Below are 8820 nucleotides of genomic sequence, written 5' to 3' on the forward strand. Positions count from 1 at the left end.
CAGTCCTTCCAATGAATATTCAGGACTGATTTCCTTTAGGATGGACAGGTTGGATCTCCTTGTAGTCCAAGGGACTCTCAATAGCTTTGGTCAAAACACTGACATTTTTGAAACAAGCAGGCAGCTTGCAACTCCTTGCAGCAAGATCATTTCCATTGGAATGTCAACTAAACTAGGTAAAAACAGTATGACACTCATCTCTGTCAGAAACACTCCTGCAGCCTGTTTTCTCATGGTTAGTCCCAGTATGATGTAGTAACCTGTTCATAAGGCTCAGAAGTGAAACATACTTGCTGTGACTCTGGAAATTAGGGCCTCTGTGGAAATGTGGTGTTCTCACATCTTAGAATCTAGACAGTTGCCTAAAGATAGATGTCTGAAAAAATACTCTGTTTATTGCCATTCATTCAACAAAGGACCAGAGATTTCCCAGCATTCTGTTTTCTGAGAGTAGCCAACTACTTGCAAATCTTTTCCTGGAGGTCATTTTTAAGTAAAAATTCCCCTCCCCTGTGTTATAGTAGGGAAGGGGCAATACTCACAGGGAAAAGCAAACAAACATCAAAATCTCTGTTCCATCAAATTTTATCTGTAGGAAGGATTCAATGATCTTAGGACTGTTTGGAAAATTCTTGGATACTGCAGGGACACATACTGAATGTGAACCTGGATATTGGACCTTGCTGGTAAAACGAGCATGTTCTCTTTTTTGGCCCTAAAAGGGCTTGTAGCTGCCTGACAATCCATCCAGTTAATATTTTCCTACTTATGACATCAATAGGTTTGGTCAAAACTTTCAGATTTATGAGGAAAGCAGTCTACTTGCAACTCCTTGTGGCATGATCCTTTTCATTAGAATGTCAGCTAGTCTAGGTAACAACAGTGTGGCACTCAGCACTCTTAGAAAATTTCCCAAGTCTGTTTTCTAAAGGGCAGACCCAATATGAGATAGGATTTTGTTCACAAGGCTTGGAAAGTGCAGGGAAACATCCTGGCTACGACTCTGGAAATTAGGGCCTCTGTACAAACCTGGAGTTCTCATGTCTTAGGATCTAGGCAGTTCCTGATAGATAGATGCCTGAAAAACACTCACTTGATGCCTTCCCTTCATGGAAGGGACATGGCTTTCCCAGAACTCTGTGCTGAGAGTAACACATTGCTTTAAAAATGCTTGCTTGGATTTCATTTTTCAGTAACAATTTCCCCTGACTCTCTTACCAGAGGGTAGGTCCCCGCACTCACAGGGAAACAAAAACAAACATCCAAACGTCAATTCCATCAAGTTTTCTCTGTAGGAGATCCAGTGATCCTAGGTGTGTCTGGAAAATTCTTGGATACTGTAGAGACACATACTGAGTATGAACCTGAATGCTGGAACTTGTTGGAAAAATTAGTATTCTCTGTCCATTGTCCCAAAGTCGGTGTGCCCTGGGAACTGCATGTAAATCAGTCCAATTACTGTTTTCTTACTTGTGACAGCAATCTCTTTGGTAAAACCCATGGGATTTCCTTTTTTAAAAAAATTAATTTATTTTTTATTGAAGGATAATTGCTTTATAGAATATTGCTGTTTTCTGTCAAACCTCAGAATGAATCAGCCATAGGTATACATATATCCCCTCCCTTTTCAAACTTCCTCCCATCTCCCTCCCCACCCCACCCTTTTAGGTTGATACAGAGCCCCTGTTTGGTTTCCTGAGCCATACAGCAAGTTCCCGTTGGCTATCTATTTCACATATGGTAATAAGTCTCCATGTTACTCTTTCAATACATCTCACCCTTTCCTCCCCTCTCTCCATGTCCATAAGTCTATTCTCTGTGTCTGTTTGTCCACTGCTGCCCTGTAAATAAATTCTTAAGTACTAGTTTTCTAGATTCCGTATATATGAGTTAGAATATGGTATTTATCTTTCTCTTTCAGACTCACTTCACTCTGTATAATAGGTTCTAGGTTCATCCACCTCATTAGAACTGACTTGAATGTGTTCCTTTTCATGGCTGAGTAATAGTCCACTGTGTATATGTACCACAACTTCTTTATCCATTCTTCTGTTGATGGACATCTAGGTTGCTTCCATGTTCTAGCTATTGTATACAGTGCTGCAATGAACAATGGCATACGTGTGTTTCCTTCAATTTTGGTTTCCTCAGGGTATACGCCTAGGAGTGGGATTGCTGGGTCATATAGTGGTTTTATTCCGAGTTTTAAAGGAATCTCCATACCGTCTTCCATAGCGGCTATATCAATTTACATTCCCATCAACAGTGTAAGAATGTTCCCTTTTCTCCATACCCTTTCCAGCATTTATTGTTTGTCGACTTTTTGATGAGGACTGTTCTGACCCGCATGAGGTGATATCCCATTGTAGTTTTGATTTGCATTTCTCTAATAATAAACAGTGTTGAGCATCTTTTCATGTGTTTGTTAGCCATCTGTATGGCTTCTTTGGAGAAATGTCTGCTTAGGTCTTTTTCCCACTTTTTGATTGGGTTGTTTGTTTTTCTGGTATTGAGTTGTATGAGCTGCTTGTATATTTTGGAAATTAATCCTTTGTCAGTTGTTTCATTTGCTATTATTTTCTCCCACTCTGAGGGTTGTCTTTTCACCTTGCATATAGTTTCCTTTGCTGTGCAAAAGCTAAGTTTAATCAGGTCCCACTTGTTTCCTTTTGTTTTTATTTCCATTACTCTAGGAGGTGGGTCATAGAGGATCTTGCTTTGATTTATGTCATCGAGTGTTCTGCATGTGTTTTCTTCTAAGAGGTTTATAGTTTCTGGTCTTACATTTATGTCTTTAATCCATTTTGAGTTTATCATTGTGTATGGTGTTAGGAACTGTTCTAATTTCATTCTTTTACATGTAGTTGTCCAGTTTTCCCAGGACTATTTATTGAAGAGGCTGTCTTTGCCCCATTGTATATTCTTGCCTCCTTTGTCAAAAATAAGGTACCCATAGGTGCATGGGTTTATTTCTTGGCTTTCTATCTTTTTCCATTGGCCTGTACTTCTGTTTTTGTGCCAGTACCATAGTGTCTTGATGACTGTGGATTTGTAGTATAATCTGAAGTCAGGAAGGTTTATCCCTCCAGCTCCATTCTTCTGTCTCAAGGCTGCTTTGGTTATTCGGGGTCTTTTGTGTTTCCATATGAATTGTGAAATTTTTTGTTCTGGTTCTGTGAAAAATGCCATTGGTAATTTGATAGGGACTGCATTAAATCTGTAGATTGCTTTTGGTAGTATAGTCATTTTCACAATATTGATTCTTCCTACCCAGGAACATGGAATATCTCTTCATCTGTTTATGTTATCTTTGATTTCTTTCATTAGTGTCTTATAATTTTCTGTGTACATTGTGTAATTTTCTGTGTATAATTTTCTGTGTTCTTTTGTCTCCTTTGGTAAGTTTATTCCTAGATATTCTTTTTGTTGCAATGGTGAATGGGATTGATTCCTTAATTGCTATTTCTGATTTTTCATTGTTAGTATGTAGAAAAGCACGTGATTTCTGTGTATTGATTTTGTATCCTGCAACTTTGCTAAATTTGCTCTTTAGCTCTAGTAATTTTCTGATACTCTCTTTAGGGTTTTCTATGTACAGTATCATGTCATCTGCAAACAGTGAGAGCTTTACTTCTTCTTTTCCAATCTGGATTCCTTTTATTTCTTTTTCTTCTCTGATTGCTGTAGCTATAACTTCCAGAAATATGTTGAAAAATAGTGGTGAAAGTGGACACCCTTGTCTTGTTCCTGATCTGAGGGCGAATGCTTTCATTTTCTTGCCATTGACAGACAATAATGTTTGCTGTAGACTTATCATATATGGCCTTTACTATGTTGAGGTAGGTTTCTTCTTTGCCCATTTTTTGAAGAGCTTTAATCATAAATAGGTGCTGAATTTTGTCAAAGGCTTTTTCTGCCTCTATTGAGATGATCATACGGTTTTTATCTTTCAATTTGTAATATGGTGTATTCCATTGAATGATTTCCACATGTTGAAGAATCCCTGCGTCGCTGGAATAAACACAACTTGATCATGGTGTATGAGCTTTTTGATGTGTTGCTAAATTCTGTTTGCTAAAATTTTGTTGAGGACTTTTGCATCTATGTGCATCAGTGATATTGGCCTGTAGTTTTTTTGTTTTTTTCTTGTGTTGTCTTTGTCTGGTTTTGGTATCAGGGTGATGGTGGCCTCATAGAATGAGTTTGGAAGTGTTTCTTCCTCTGCAATTTTTTGAAAGAGTTTTAAAAGGCTAGGTATTAGTTCCTCTCTAAATGTTTAATAGAATTCTCCTGTGAGCCATCTAGCCCTGGGTTTTTCTTTTTTGGGAGATTTTTGACCATAGCTTTAATTTCAGTGCTTATAATTGGGTTGTTCATAATTTCTGTTTCTTCCTGGTTCAGTCTTGGAAGATTGAACTTTTCTAAGAATCTGTCCATTTCTTCCAGGTTATCTATTTTATTGCCATATAGTTGTTCATAATAGTGTCTTATAATTTATAATAATCCTTTGAATTTCTGCATTGTCTGTTGTACCCTCTCCTTTTTCATTTCTAATTTTGTTGATTTGATTCTCTGCTCTTTTTTCCTTGAAGAGTCTGGCTAAGGGTTTGTGAAATTTGTTTATCTTCTCAAAGCTTTTAGTTTTATTAATTTTTACTATTGTTTCTTTAATTTCTTTTCCATTTATTTCTGCTCAGATCTTTACAATTTCTTTCCTTCTACTAATTTTGGGGTTTGTTTCTTCTTCTTTTTCCAGTTGCTTTAGGTGTAAAGTTAGGTTGTCTATTCGATGTTTATCTTGTTTCTTGAGGTAGGATTGTACCGCTATAAGCTTCCCTCTTAGAAGTGCTTTTGCTGCATCCCATAGGTTTTGAGTTGTCATGTTTTCATTGTCATTTGCTTCAGAAATTTTTTGATTTCTTCAGCAACCTGTTGGTTATTTAGAAATGTGTTGTTTAATCTCCATGTGTTTGTGTTTTTTACAGTTCTTTCTTTTTTTTTTTATTTGTTATTGATATCTAGTCTCATAGCTTTGCGGTCAGAGAAGATGCTTGATATAATTTCAGTTTTCTTAAATTGCTGAGGTTTGATTTGTGACCCAAGATGTGGTCTATCCTGGAGAATGTACCATGTGTACTTGAGAAGAAGGTGTATTCTTCTGCATTTGGATGGAATGTCCTAAAGATATCAATGAGATCCATCTCATCTAATGTATCACTTAAGACTTGTGTTTCCTTATTAATTTTTGGGTTTGATGATCTACCCATTGGTGTGAGTGGGGTGTTAAAGTCTCCTACTGTTATTGTGTTACTGTCAATTTCTCCTTTTATGTCTGTGTTTGTCTTATGTATTGAGGTGCTATGTTGGGTGCATAGATAGTTATAAATGTTATGCTTCCTCTTGGATTGATCTCTTGATCATTATGTAGTGTTATTCCTTATTTCTTGTAATCTTCTTTATTTTATGGTCTATTTTTTCTGATATGAGGATTGCTACTTCAGCTTTCTTTTGCTTCCCGTTTGCATGGAATATATTTTTCCATCCTCTCACTTTGAGTCTATATGTGTCTTGAGGTCTGAGTGGGTTTCTTATAGACAGCATATATATGGGTCTTGTTTTGTATCCATTTAGACAGTCTGTGTCTTTTGGTTGGAGCTTTTAATCCTTTTACATTTAAAGTAATTATTGATATATATGTTCTTATTGCCATTTTCTAATTGTTTGGGGTAGATTTTGTAGATTTTTTTTTCTTCTGTTATATGTCTTGACTATATAAGTCCATTTAACATTTACTGTAAAGTTGGTTTGGAAGTACTGAATCCTCTTAACTTTTGCTTGTCTGAAAAGCTTTTGATTTCTCCATCAATTTTGAATGAGATCCTTGCTGGGTACGGTAATCTTGCTGGCAGATTTTTCGCTTTCAGTACTTTAAATATATCCTGCCATTCCCTCTGGCCTGTAGAGTTTCTGCTGAAAAATTAGCTGTTAAGCGTATGGGGTTTCCATGGTATTTCACTTGTTGCTTCTCCCTTGCTGCTTTTAATTTTCTTTCTTTGTGTTTAGTCTTTGTTAGTTTGATTAGTATGTGTCTTGGTGTGTTTCTCCTTGGGCTTATCCTGTATGAGACTCTCTGTGCCTCTTGGATTTGACTGGCTATTTCTGTTTCCATGTTGGGGAAATTATCAACTATAATCTCAAAAATTTTCTCATACACTTTCTTTTTCTCTTCTTCTTCTGGGACTCCTATAACTTGAATGTTGGTGCATTTTATATGATCCCAAAGGTCTCTGAGACTGTCCTCAGCTCTCTGTCAGAAATACTCCCACCCCTGTTTCCTCATGGGCAGTCACAGGATGACCTAGGAATGTGTTTGCAAGGCTCGGAAAGTGCAGAGAGACACACTACCCTGACTCCAGAGGTTAGGTCCTCTGGGCACACCTGGAGGTCTCACGTCTTAGAAGCCAACCAGGTCCTGCTGGATAGAGGCCTGCAAACACACTCTTTGTTGATGCCTTTCTGTCCTCGAAGGAATGCAGTGTTCCTAGCATTCTGTGTGCTGAGAGTCACACACTACTTGAAAATACTTGCTTGGAGTTCATTTTTCAGTCACAATGTCCCCTGAGGGTGTGATAATAGGGAGGCACCCACACGTACAGGAGGAGAACCAGCATTCAGACATCTGTTCTCTCACGTTTTCTCTGTAGGAGAGATCCAGGGAGCCAAGGTCTCTCAGGAAAATGCTTGGATCCTGTGGGGAGACATCCTGAGTGAGACCGTGCATACTGCAGCTTGTTGGCAAAATTCGCGTTTTTCTCTCCTTGAGCCCTAAAGCAGTGCAGACTAGCAAGTGCTTGCAAATCCATACAATTGTTGTTATCTTACTTCCTACACAACTAGCTTCTATCCATCTTTTGAGATTTCTGAAGCAAGCGGGTGGCTCGTGACTCCTAGTGGTGGGTCCAATTGCACTGGCATGTCACCTCCACTAGGTAACCGCAGTATGGGGCCCAGCACTATCAGACACACTCCCACAGCCTGCTTCCTCATGGGCAGTCACAAGATGGCCTAGGAAAAGGTTTGCAAGGCTCAGAAATTGCAGGGAGACACACTGCACTGACTCTGGAAGTTAGGTCCTCTGGGCAAGGCTGGAGCTCTCATGGGCTAGAAGCTAGAGAGTTTCTGCTAGATAGAGGCCTGAAAACACACTCTCTGTTGACGCCATTTCTTCCTCACAAGAACGTAGCTTTCCCAGCATTCTGTGTGCTGATAGTCACACACTGCTTAAAGCACTAGCATGGAGATCATGTTTTAGTCTCAATTTCCCCTGAGGTGGTAATCATTCTGAAGGGTGCCACACTGCCGGAAAGGCAAACCCACATCCAAACATCTGTTCCCTCATGTTTTCTCTGTAGGAGACATCCAGGGATCTTAGGTGTGTCTGTAAAATTCCTGGGTTCTGCAGGGACACATCGTGAGAACCTAAACATCAGACCTTGTTGCAAAATTGTTTTCTCTCCTTGACCCCAAGACAGTGCAGCCTAGCAAGTGCTTGAAAATGCATAAAATTGCTGTTTTCTTACTTCCTACAGGGCGGGCTCTTTCCCACCCTTTGAGATTTCTGAAGCAATTGGGTGGCTGCCGACTCCTATGGGCAGGTTCAATTGCAAGGGAATGTCACCTCCACTAGGTAACCATAATATGGGACCCAGCCCTATCAGACACACTCCTGCAGCCTGCTTCCTCTTGAGCAGTCAGGGGAGGGCATAGGCATAGGTTTGCAAAGGTCAGAAAGTGCAGGGAGACACACTGCCCTGACTCTGGAAGTTAGGTCCTCTGGGCAAGGCTGGAGCTTTCATGGGCTAGAAGCTAGAGAGTTTCTGCTAGATAGAGGCCTGAAAACACACTCTCTGTTGATGTCTTTTCTTCCTTGAAGGAACATAGCTTTCCCAGCATATGGGACTCTCAGCAGCTGAGAGTCACATGCTGCTTGAAAGCACTAACTTGGAAATCATCTTTCAGTCACAAATTCCTCTGAGGTTGTGATCATTCGAGAGGTGCCACACTGACAGGGAAAGGCAAACCCACATCCAATCATCTGTTCCCTCACGTTTTCTCTGTAGGAGACATCCAGGGATCTTAGGTTTGTCTGTAAAATTCCTGGGTTCTGCAGGGACACATCGTGAGTGGGAACCTGGATAGCGGACCTTGGTGCAAAATTTGCACTTTTCTCTCCGTGAGCCCTAAGGTGGTACGGCCTAGCAAGTGTTTGCATATCCATAAAATTGCTATTTTCTTGAAACTTCCAACAGGGATAGCTGTTTTCCACCCTTTGTGGTTTCTGAAGCAAACAGGTGACTCGCGACTCCTAGTGGCGGTTCCAATTGCACTGGAATGTTACCTCCGCTAGGTGACCACAGTATGGGACCCAGCACTATCAGACATGCTGCCGCAGCGTGCTTCCTCACGGGCAGTCACTAGACAGCCTAGGAATAGGTTTGCAAGGCTCGCAATGTGCAGGGAGACACACTGCACTGACTCTGGAAGTTATGTCCTTAGGGAAAACCTGGAGCTCCCACGGCTTAGAAGCTAGAGAGTTTCTGCTAGATAGAAACTGAAAACAGTTTTCTGCCTGAAAACACACTCTCTGTTGACGCCTTTTCTTCCTCACGGGCATATAGCTTTCCCAGCATTCTGTGTGCTGAGTGTCACACTTCTTGAAAGTGTGAGCCTGGAGTTTATGTTTCAGTTCCAATTTCCCCTGAGGTTGTGATCATTCAAAAGGGTGCCACACTGCTGGAAAGGCAAACCCACATCCAAACA

Source organism: Cervus canadensis, chromosome 14 (genome assembly GCF_019320065.1).
Source record: "Cervus canadensis isolate Bull #8, Minnesota chromosome 14, ASM1932006v1, whole genome shotgun sequence".
Classification (NCBI taxonomy): domain Eukaryota; kingdom Metazoa; phylum Chordata; class Mammalia; order Artiodactyla; family Cervidae; genus Cervus; species Cervus canadensis.